Raw genomic sequence first — 12,860 nt, forward strand, 5'->3', positions numbered from 1 at the left:
TCCCCCACTGATACCTCAGTCACCTGCCCTGCCTTATTTCCCAAGGATAGGTCAAGTTTTGCAACTTTTCTAGTAGGTACATTCACATACTGAATCATAACATTGTCATGCACACACTTAACAAATTCCTCTCCATCTACACCCTTTACACCATGACAGTTCCAGTCTATGTTTAGAAAATCAAAATCCCCTACCATAACTACCCTATTATTCTTACAAATAGCTGAGATCTCCTTACAAGTTTGTTTCTCAATTTCCCTCTGACTATTAGGGAATCTATAATACAGGCCAAATAAAGTAATCATCTCTTTCTTATTTCTCAATTCCACCCAAATAACTTCCCTGGATGTATTTTCGGAATATCCTCCCTCAGCACAGCTGTAATGCTATCTCTTATCAAAAATGTCACTTCCCCTCCTCTCTTGCCTCCCTTTCTATCCTTCCTGTAGCATTTGTATCCTGGAATATAAAGCTGCCAGTCCTGCCCATCCCTGAGCCATGTTTCTGTAATTGCTATGATATCCCACTACCATGTTCCTAACCATGCCCTAAGTTCATCTGCCTCCCCTGTTAGGCCCCATGCATTGAAATAAATGCCATTTAATTTGTTTGTCCTACCTTGTCCCTGCCTGCCCTAACTGTTTCTACCAGTCTTAGATTGACCTCTTGCCTCACTATCTCCCTGGCTCCCAGCCCCCCACCTTGCCAGTTTCAATCCTTCCGAGCAGCTTTAGCAAGTCTCCCTGCCAGTATATTAATCCCCTTCTAATTTAGGTGCAATCCATCCTTCGTGTACAGGTCACTTCTACCCCAAAAGAGATTCCAATGATCCAAAAATGTGAATCCTTCTCCCATACACCAGCTCCTCAGCCATGCATTCATCTGCTCTATCCTCCTATTCCTGCCCTCACTCGCTGATGCATATATTACTACCCTTGAGGACCTCCTTTTTAAATTTCTGCCTAACTCTCTGTAATGTCCCTTCAGAATCTTAACCTTTTCCCTTCGTATGTCGCTGGTTCCAATCTGGACAATGACCTCTTGCTGGCCCCTCTCCCCTGTGAGAACATTCTGCACTCTCCCTGAGACATCCTTGGTCCCGGCACCAGGGAAGCAATACACCATTCTGATTTTTTCGCTGCGGGCTACAGAAACGGAAAAATTTCAAACTGAACTTGGGCAAAGGGAACACCAGCAACAACCTTTATCAGCGTGGAAAAGAGCCCTTTTCCAGGAAGATAGAGCTGGTCCATAAATGCAACATACTCAGCAGCCTGGCATGAAACTGAGTGCAATAACATGTCAGATTAAGATGGTACATTTAAAGTACACCGCAAAACAAGATTTGGGATTCACATAATGGCATTACCTGGCTCTGGCCAGATTGTAAATAATTACAAGGAATGCATCACGTTCATGGATTGTAGGAATGCAGATCAATCTTTTTAAATGCACAGAAAGATCCCACAGACCACAAGACATTAAAATGACACAAAATCTTAAGGCAATGTCACCTATATATGACCAGAGATCATGAACCATTTTTTAGTAAGCAATGACCCTGGGAATGAAGTCACCCAAATTAAATCTCACTCTCAGCTGCAACATTCTGCCCTACATTGGATATCAGTCCTTTAGAAAGATGTCAAGGCTTTGGATACAGGGCAAAGGAGATTTTCACCAATGTTGCCAGGGATGAGGGTCTTCATAAAATCGTAGGAATGTAATTGAAGCTATGTGGAGTGTCTGGAGCTATGACCAGTGTTGAAAAGATTGAGAAGGTTTTTGTGAAAAGAGGTTTTGATAGAATTTATAAAGAGAAACAGCTTACACAGGCAGAAGGACACAGATAGATGGTTACATGTAAATAAATCTGCATATCTTTTACCCATTGAGATATAACACTCTGAAATGTATTGCCTAAACCAATTGTGGAAGCAGATTCAATTGTGACTTTAAATTGCGGGACGATGAGGAAAGAGAAAAGTAGGACAACTTGAAGAGATCTTTCAAAGAGTAAGTACAGGTATGATGGGCTGAATAGCCTTCATCTGTGCTGCAAGATTTGATGATCCCATACTGTGAGCATCTGGGCCACCAACTTCAACTTCACAAAGACTAGGTGTATTTGCAATGGCGCAAACTAAAACAAACTGAATAGTGTCAACAGCAATTAGGCCTCTGAGAAACATCTTAAATAGCTCGTTTGTGGCTTAAATAGAAATTGTTATGTTAAAATGTGATGGATTTCAATGAGCCGAGTTGTTTTGATCTTCAGCTTATAGAGCAATGTAGAATTGGCAGCGTAATTTAGGTCAGACTGGTACTGCCGGTAAAGACGCTCAAATGATTCAGGGGAAATGAGTTGGATTGGAAAAGTTCATATCATGATGCAACAACTGCAATTTATTCCATAATAAATAAGGAAGGTTTCACTGTAATATATGAGTTTATGAGAAAAGAGAAATAATATTCACGAGAGACCGACTTGTCATTGGGCTGAACTTTGCAATTACTATTATTTTTAGAGTTTCCTTTTCGCAAGACAGCATATTAATAAATTTGCTGTTTGTTTAACATTTTGCACATCTCTCAGAAATTCTTAGGTGTAAAGGTAACATCTGCCACAGGAGTAGCTTCAGATTGCAATCTGGCTAGTTTTAAATGTGATCACAGCAACTAATTTAGACGCCGTGAACATAATTGTCATCACAAGAACTGCCGCAGCATGGGCCCCAGTCAACATCATTAGAAGGGTTGCTGCCTTCTGAAAGATTGTGTTGGCACTCAGAAATTGTACTTGATTTTTCTGCTCAGACTGGCATGAGATTGAGTGTGAGAATGTGCCAGATTAAGGTGGTACATGCCAAGTACACTGCGAAACAAGAATAGGGATTGATATAATGGCTGAACCTAGCCCTGACCAGAATGTAAATAATCGCTGGAATGCATCGTGTTAATAGACAGCTGCTGTTTTGTAGGAATACAGATCATGTTTCTTTGTTTAGGTGCAAACCAAGACCCCTCTAACTTCTGCTTCATAACTAGTAATGGGTTTGGTCCTGCTGTCCGTCAACTTTCATGTTATACATAATTGATGGAGGAATTGATCATTAGATTACTATTAAAAAAAAACAAAAGAAGTGTAGATGCTGGCAATCAGAAACAAAAACAGAAATTATTGGAAAAACTCAGCAGGTCTGGTAGCTTCTATGGAGAGAAATCTATGTTAATTTTTCCGGTCCAGTGACCCCTCTTCAGATTCTTCTTCTCTCAGCTCTTTGTGATTGTATGCACCCTCCTCACCTTATTGCATGCCTAGATGTCACTTTGGTGCCCGTGGAATGGAGAAAGTGAGGATTGCAGATGCTGGAGAGTCCGAGTCAGAAGTGTGGTGTTGGAAAAGCACAGCAGGTTAGGTAGCATCTGAGGAGCAGGAGAGTTGACATTTTGGACATAAGCCCTTCATCAGGAATGTGGAAGGGGAAGGAGGCTGAGAGATAAATAGGGATGTGGGGATGGGGCTGGGGGGAAGGTAGGTAGGAAGGTGATAGGTGGGTGCAGGTGTGGGGCGATTGTGAAAGGTTGGTGGGGAGGTTGGAGCGGATTGATGGGAAGGAAGTTTGCCAGGTAGGACAGGTCAAGAGGACGGTGCCAAGTTGGAGGGTTGGATTGGAGATAAGGTGGAGAGGAGAGGAGATGAGGAAACTGATGGAATCGACATTGGAGGGTCCCAAGGTGGAAGATGAGGTATTCTTCTTCCAGTCGGCGGGTGGGTTGGATTGCATGGGGAAGGAGTTGTATTTCCTTGGGGAAGTGGGAGGGAGAGTTAAAGTGTGTCCCAGAGATGTTCCTTGAAATGCTCCGCAATTTGACGTCCTTTCTCCCCGATGTAGATATCGTATCAAGAGCTACGGACACAATTGATGTGGTGGGTGGATGTGAAGGAAAATCTCTGCCGAATGCGAAAAGATGTTTGCGGGCCTTGGGTGGAGGTGAGGGAGGAGGTGTTGGTGCAGGTTTTACACCTCGTGCAGCAATAATGGCATGTTCCGGGAGAGGAGGGTGGGTTGGTGGAGGGACGTGAAGCTAACAAAGGAGTCGCGGTGGGAATGATCTCTGGGAATAGTTCCATTAATGTCCTAGGCAAGGTGCAAAACACCAATTACACACAATTCTGCAGAGCATTGATGACAATCTTTCACACTTGCTATTAATCACATTTATCAGTGTTTTCAAATTGGCCACTTCCTCTGGCAGATAGACCATGTGTGGCCTTCCATCATGGTGAACCTCCTGACATAACTATTGATTTTTATCTCCCGCGCCCGCCTGCCTTGTGCACAACCCTCTTTACAACCTTCTGTACTCAAGAATGTAGGGGAAGCAGATTTAAAGGTAATACTCAAAATACAATTGAACTAATACTTGAAGGGAATAAAGTCACAGAGCTATAGGGAAAGTACCGATTAATGGGACTGATTTGATATCTCTAGCCAAGTCAAACAGATACAATGACTACCTGCTGTGATATATTTTTCTGATAATTTGACAGTAACTGAACACTTCTTGCTGTCTGAAAGGGAGATTTTTTCTTAGGAACGGACAATGTGCACTGCTAAGGTGCCAACACTTTGATTCAGGTCCTCAACAAAATGGAACAAACATATGAAGTGGTTTGGCAACAGAATGCCTAGGGACTGACTGATTTTGAATTGTAATGGAATGAATGCTTAGTGTATTGAATCACCGATGTTTGTCACTTGAAGATGTTTATATTACTTGTAATCTGGACTGTGGTAACATTTCTTGATGATTATTTGTTTTCTTCACTCCAAGCTGCCATCTGAGATAATATATACTGGGCCTCAAATATTTGCAGGAAGACTGGGCAATGTACTTTCTCCAGGGAAATGTGAGGGGGGTGGTGGCATCCTTGTATAAGTAGGCATCAACCCCTGAAATGCCCCAAAATTTGACCAAAAATACCTACTCTACAAGGCAAAGGAAGTACAGAGTATAGCCTTCCTTCTCCCTTAAAGGAGGCACAGACCAATTTGGCCAGAAATGCAGCAGAGGACTTGAGTATAAGAACAGGGATATACTTCTAAAGCTCTGGCCATAGGGTCTGGCCAGACCACATTTAGAATATTGTGTGCAGTTTTGGGCCCCATATCTTAGGAAGGATGTACTGGCCCTGGAGTGTGTTCAGAGGAGGATGACAAGAATGGTTACAGGAATGAAAAGCTTAACATGTGAGGAACATTTGAAGACTCTGAGTTTATACTTAATTGACTTCAAAAGGATATGGGGGAATTTAACTGAACCATACAGAATACTGAATGGCCTGGAGAGAGTCGATGTTGGGAAGATGTTTCCATTGGTAGAAGAGATTAGGACTCAAGGGCACAGCATTAGAGTAAAAGGAAGGCCTTTTCAAACAGAGATAAGGAGAAACTTCTTCAGCCAGAAACTTCTTCAGTGGTGAATGCATGGAATTCATAGCTACAGATTCTCAGATTCTGTGGAGACTGTGAAGGGCAGGATATTGAATATACATAAGACTAAGATAAATAGATTCTTGAATATCAAGGGGATCAAGAGTTGTGGGGAGAAGGCAGGAGAATGGGGTCAAGAAACTTATCAACCACAATTGAATGGTGGAGCTGACTCGATGGGCTGAATGGCCTAATTTCTGCTCCTATGCCTTACGGTCTTATGCCATGGTTGGCCATAGCCACTCCTTGGTCTGTTACCGTTCTGTTGGTTGATTGCTGCTTGAGGAACGAAACCATGTTGGTGTGAGGACTAACTAAAATTTATTGAAGAGGTTGGCAAATGCCTGAGTGTTCAAGGTGAACTCGACAAAAAAGTCTTGTATCCCTCTGGAAAACAAACACAAATGTAAAATGGCAGAAGATCTAGACACCCCATCTCCTCACCTCTCATTCTGCTATGAATAAGAATCTATCAGTGCCAATACAGAGCAGCAGAATACTGATATAAATGTCCCAAGTTCACATTGCTCCACTTTCACAGCATTCAAATTGCCTTTTCTGCCCTTTGACTTGAAGAGACATGATTCCAAATATTATGTTTTAAAAGATTAGGTGGACCAATGCAAATACATCTTGATCTTTAAATGAGAACACGTTTCTAAGGGAAAGATGTTGTTGCAGAAGCAGCAATGTTGCACCTATAAGGGACTAATGGGGGCCACATAATCTAGAGAACATTCATTGAGAGGTTACATTGTCCAGTTTTTGAGTGAGATTATGCAGAGAAAGAGGTCAATACCTGCCTGAGAAGCAATAACCAATTATTCTCTTTCTCCCTCTTTCTTTGTAATGCCTGTCAGCAAAGTATGCGGGCTGCAAGTCCACCAGACATATTCTTTACCACTTGCAGAGGATTCTTGGAGAGAATTTGTTGAAAACTACTTCACTGTCTGAAGCAATGGGAATTCAGCCAAATTCAGCTGTTCCAGGAAGTAACCCTAGTGCCAGCAAGTTGTCAGTCTGCACGATAACTTCCCAGTCAGAACATCGATTGGGGCAATCTGTGACTTATTCTTTTATCATGAGCTTGACTATAAAGTTACCACTCTGCAAATATTCTTTTGTTTCTCCTCAGATTTCTGTTTTTGTGTGTATTCTAGTTATTTATATATACTTGTACCCCGTTTTTAGACATGTTATGACACATCTGAAGCAGCTGGAACTTGAAGCAGGAACACACCTACACTGTGCCATAAGACCTCAAGGGTAGATATGTATAACTCCATAATTAAACTGTTTCTCAATTATACTAATATATTTTTGTTTGTTTTTAGTAAGAAACCATTTATTTGTGTTGAATAAAGAAACCTAGCTGATTTGTTCTTAATATGGAACCTGACATATTCTGACACCCATGTAATTGGCCATAATTTGCCAACCTGGTTAAATTTAAAATATGTTGTGACCAGTGTAGGAGTGGAAAAGGAGACTGCGCAACAGTCTAACCTCTGTCATAACACCCTCTGTCAAAATCTTGGAACTTCAAGCATTTTGTAAATCTCTGTGGGTGTTACAAGATTAAAACAAAAGGGAGATTAAAATTACTCAAAAAAAACCTGAAAGAACTGCAGATGCTGGAAATCAGAAATCAAGAAACAGAAATTGCTGGAAAAACTCACCAGCTCTGGCAGCATCTGTGGAGAGAAAGCACAGTTAGCATTTTGGGTCCGGTGACCCTTCTTCAGACTTTCTGCTGAGTTCTGAGCTGCTGAGTTTTTCCAGCAATTTCTGTTTTAGCTTTAGCTTAAAATTTATTCTTGTTTAATTTGCTCTGTTGATGCAAAGGGCAATTGCAAGCAGCTGGAATTTGAAGCAGGAACACACCTACACTGTGCCATAAGACCTCAAAAGTAGATATGTATAACTCCATAATTAAACTGTTTCTCAATTATACTAATATATTTTTGTTTGTTTTTAGTAAGAAACCATTTATTTGTGTTTGAATAAAGAAACCTAGCTGATTTGTTCTTAATATGGAACCTGACATATTCTGCTTGGATGGTATGCATGGGTGGTGGAATTGTGTACTTTACAATTTGCAACTCTGATTTTTTTTCTCTCCACCCCAGAGTGATTTAATCAGTAAATAGTGGCCTGTGCTGCTAAAGCTGGTGTTAACGTGAGGTATCTCATTTGTCCTGGTGGAGCTGCATTACAGAATTGGTATTACATTAACGTTGCTTCATCATGCAATTTCAAAACACAGATGAAAGTTAAAATGATAATAGATGCCCTCTGGCTGTTCATCATAAAACCTCAATTTTAGCCGAAGAGAGACCAGATTAATTTAGATATTTATGGCCACTTTCACTTGTTCAAGTAGGTGTGATTTATTGAGCACACTAATGCACTTTTTTGTTCAGTTTTATGCTTGAACATAGTTCACAATGTCCCTAGAGTCAATCATTTACACACCATTTGTTTTGAATACCTCAGGATATATTACAAAATGTTTACTTGCAAAATTTCAATTATATTCCATTAGAAAGTGTGTTTTTGAAGAGAATGTCATGGATAGAAAAAAGTGACAATACAACTACTTGGTTGAATGCATCCAGTTTATGATTTCCTTCCAAAACTCACAAAGGTCACAACCTTCAGGCAGTATCAGGCCTGAGTTAATTTCCCTGCTCATTGGCTTGAACTGAGGCATTAATTGCTTTATTTCAAATATTGAAAGCTGCAGTTATAGCATGTTTGCCCTTTTTGAGTCAAAGATGGTGGGATCATGCCCCACTTCAAAGACTTCATCCAATAGCCTAAGATGAGTGCATTGCTAAGAGAATGCCACAATGCCAGAGATATCATTTTCTGACTGAAAGGTTTAAGAAATGTCTAATCTGCACTGTCAGGAAGATATAAAAGATCCCATGGCAATCACTTGAAACTGTCATAGTAACTGCAGTCACAAAGATGAAGCTACAGAGGCTACCCATCTTTAACACCATACCATCTTAGTACCCTCTCTTTCTCCACTGCCTATGTAGCACAGCATCTTGTAATTGTTCAATCTGGGGTAACATAGTAAAATGTTCTCAATAAATAATGTTAACGTCACTTGAGCAAAAACAAAAGTGAACGAGCTGTAAACAGATAAATTGTACTTGCTTCTGTTTGCCTTTCCAACACCAAAAGGGAATGATGACTTCACCCAATTCAACATTGGTTGGAATTGGATGTTGTTTAAGTCCTGTCTTAATAGTTGAACCCAATGCTGCAATGGTCTATCATGTTGAAGGTGTTCATCTTCAGTAATGTCTCAGAAGACTTCGGCAGCTCACCCATCACATTCCCTTCCTTGTCTTTTAATATAGGTTAATGTGCTTTGAAAATCCCCATAGGAATTGTGTAGGGACAAATACTCACATGACAGTAATTATTGTTAAAAGTATATCTTCTATATCTCTAAATCTCTCATCATTTGCTATATTTTGTCTCATTTTTCCTCAAAACTGATAGCTGATTGTGGCTTAATAATTTAATATGGAAGTCAGACATCATACTGTAAGGTAACCCTCCACCCAGCGTTATTACAGAATTTTCTATGCTTCTCTTCTGGATGTTAAATCATTTCTAACATAGGTATCATGAAGTGATGATCTGCCTGGTGTTAGTTAAATTAAAAATGTTCCACGGTGTGAAAATTCAATATAAGTTAAATTTCTCAAGAAGTATTTGAAATTAAGTTTTATGAAGTGTTGAAAACGTACTTCATGGTTTTAAAATTTCAGATCACTTGGATGCTTATAAAGCATCAGGTAATGCATTGAGATGAAGAATAAGGATGTCCTGTAGTTATATGACTCATAGAAGACTCACATTTCACAGGAAATAAAATCTATGTCTGTGTGAAAGAAGAGATGTATTTTAGACAACTTCAATATAACTTAAAGGGCATGATCTCAAGTGACTTAAAAAATTACAAAGAGTCATAGTAGATCAATGACTGCTTGGAGGCATTCTGCTCCTCCCTGGGCATGCACAAGTCAGATTTTCAATTGCTAAAGATGCTAATAATCAGGAGCCTTTATGAGTTTGACTTAATATGGAGTTGAAAGTCAGCAGGATAATGGAGGTCCTGGGTGGGAAGGGACAGTGCCTGATGTATGTACTGTGGGAAGCAACTGATCAACAGTTGTAAATGGTCAGACTAGAATTTGAGTATGTAATCTAAGGTGAATGGGAAATGAGGATTTGTGATTTTTTTGTTAGAATTTAGTCTTAGAGTGTTGAAATGGATACTCCTTATGTATGTATAATTAAACAATCATAACTTCTACTTGAGTCTTCTGGTGATTTAACAAGGTGAACAACAACAGAACTGAGAGTTTTGTGGGGGTTTCAAGTCACTGTTGGTATGTAATTTCAAGCATGCAGTGCTTCACTCCTTTGCAAAAGTGTTGCTATTTTTCCCACCATTAATCCCCTTGCTTGGGATTCAAGAAGCAGACCTGAGAAGTCAGTTCAGATACAATAGGGGATCACAGTTGAACCTGGGAAGTCCACCTTGTGTTATCCCAGAGGGAGAGAAAATAGACCAACTGTCAGAGTGACCACGATGGTTCCACTCCAAGTCCAAAGGAGGTAAAGTCTCCTCTCTTATTGTGAGCACTGCCAGCTCTGGATAGATTAAGCAAAATGTAAACCTACACAGAGATTGGTGGGTGCATGGAATGCACAGCCAACAGTGAAAGTAGACTCACATTCGGGATAATTAAGTGACTTTTGGATAGGCACTTGGATGATAGTAAAAGGAAGGGTATGTAGGTTAGTTTGATCTTAGAGTTGGATAAAAGGTCGGCACAAAGGGCCTGGAAGGATGAATGGGTAGAATTTGTGATTGGAGGGGCAGTTCCTCACACATTCTATCTCCCAAATTCTCTTTCCTCCTCTTAATACATTCCCAAAACATTAGTTACTTCTTTGAACTTACCCCTCTCAGCTCAGTATCTTTTCTCATATCCAGCTGAGAAGTATCTTGTGATGAACTTTTGAAAAAGGTATTATACGAATGCAGGCAGTTGTTGGTGCTATCAGGATCATGAGTGCAATTATTGACTAGGTGATTTTCTAGTGACCTAATCCGACTAAGTTTCTTCTCATAACTGCCTTCTATTTCTCTCAGTGCAATAACATTCTTCTATTCTGTTTGCTGTCTTCACACTTTAAAATCAAATCATTGCCTATTTGAAGAGCTTTGGGATAACTGGAGGATGAATCAATTGCATGTGCTTTTTTCTGTCTTTTAGTTCCATCTCTGAGATTTGAAATCATTGTGTTATCTGAAGTAATCATAAGGTTGGTTTAGAGCCCCTGCAAGACTGAGAGATGTATGCCTCCCAGTAACTCTTCCAAATCCATTTTCATTCTCACGCTGAAAGCAAGAATAGGCTGAAAACCTGAACAGCTTTCTTCAGAGAGTCAATCTGCTCAAATCATTCAGACACTGTCTCGGGATGCAGGATTATGCACTCTTGGTCAAATTCAAAATTATTCGCATCACCATCTCATGTTTCATACCAATCTCAATGACCAGAAATCATGGTCAACTCAGTGCATGATACTGCCAGATTTATTCCAGTCCCAAGGATCATCTTTTTGCATATACTCCACTTATCAGTCAATCCCTTTTCAGTCACAGTAACTGATACTCACCTCAATTTCTAACACCACAAATGGATCTTTTATTTAACCAATGCCTGGTAACTGGATGCAAGGGGTCACATGCTCATAGTCATTGTGTCATTCAGGATGGAAGCAGACCCTTTGGTCTAACCAGTCCATGCCAACCAGATTTCCTAAACTAAACTAGTCCCATTTGCCTGAGTTCAGTCCATATCTCTCTAAACCTTTCCTATTTATGTACCTGTCCAAAGATCTTTTAAATGTTGTAACTGTGCCTGCATCTACCACTTCCTCATTTCACACACAAGTCACCCTCTGTGTGAAAAGATTGCCCCCTGAGTCTCTTTTAAATTTTTCTCCGTAATAACGTACCCTCTAGTTTTGAACTTCCCTGTCCTAGCATAAAGACCTTTGCTAGTCACCTTATCTATATCTCTTATGATCTTATAATTCTCCATAAATCAGCTATCGACCCCCCAGCTCCAGTTAAAAAACAATCCAGCCTATCGAGCCTCTCTTTATAACTCAAACCCTCCAGTCCAAGTAACATTCTTGTTGGTCTTTTTTGTACCTTCTCTAATTTCATAATATTCTTCCTATAGCAGGATGACCAAAACTATAGTGTTCCAAAAGTGGACTCACCAATGTCCTGTACAGCTGCACCATGACTTCCCAATTCCTATACTCAATGCTCTGAGCAATGAAGATAAATGTCTCAAACACCTTCTTAACCATTCTCTGTGATGAACAATGGACCGCTTATATGGATTGCGTTGTGAAGGTGTGATGGCGTTTAAGACATGCTCACTCTTTATGTTGGATGCAGATGATATTTCAAAATTGCAACAAACCACAATCACGGTGTATCTTTAAACACAGTGTATCCTTGTCTTGGAGGGAATCTTCTTCAAAGCTCCACAAGGGATCCAGTCACTGCATAGGTTATTCTGACAGGATCTAAGTGCAGGAGATCTACTTTGATATTATCAATCACTTCTTGAAGAAAATAAGAGGAAAAGAAATGAAAAGGAGAGCACCCTCATCAATGATGAGGGCGAAGAATATTCAGAGAAGGCATCTCTGACACAGATCAAGATGAGGACTGCTGCCTTTTCTCACTGATATTAATGACTGGATTTGGCACAGAGTGCCCAATTTCACAGATGTACAGGTTGTGCATGTCTTTACTATGTATTTGTGTATTGTTCAGGGCTTTATGAAAGTATTGTGATCTGTGGAAAGGACATAAGCTGATGCAATTGACAAACTGGTGGCAGAGGACATTGAACACAGAGACATGAAGTGATGTACTTTGGTAGGACTACTGAGGGGAGCCAATATAAAAGTAAGAGTGCCATTCTAAAGCAGCTGCTGGGACAGAGAAGCCTGGAGGTACTGTTCGTGCACACTCCCTGATGTTGGGAAGTTCAGGCTTAAACTGGATATGCCAGCATTCAATTTGATTTTCAAAGCTAATCCTGCAAAACAGTTCCCACAGTCTTAAATCTTTTCTGTTACCCAGGAACCCATGTTATTACAGTCTTTCTATTCCTTCAAAACTGCTGTCAAGTCTGACATGTGTTACTTTATCAAGTGCCTTTTTGGTAGTCGATGTACACCACATCAACCACATTACCCGTATGCACTTTCTTTATTATTTCAGTAAACAGCTAATCA

The sequence above is a fragment of the Hemiscyllium ocellatum genome, chromosome 25 (genome assembly GCF_020745735.1).
Source record: "Hemiscyllium ocellatum isolate sHemOce1 chromosome 25, sHemOce1.pat.X.cur, whole genome shotgun sequence".
Taxonomy (NCBI): Eukaryota; Metazoa; Chordata; class Chondrichthyes; order Orectolobiformes; family Hemiscylliidae; genus Hemiscyllium; species Hemiscyllium ocellatum.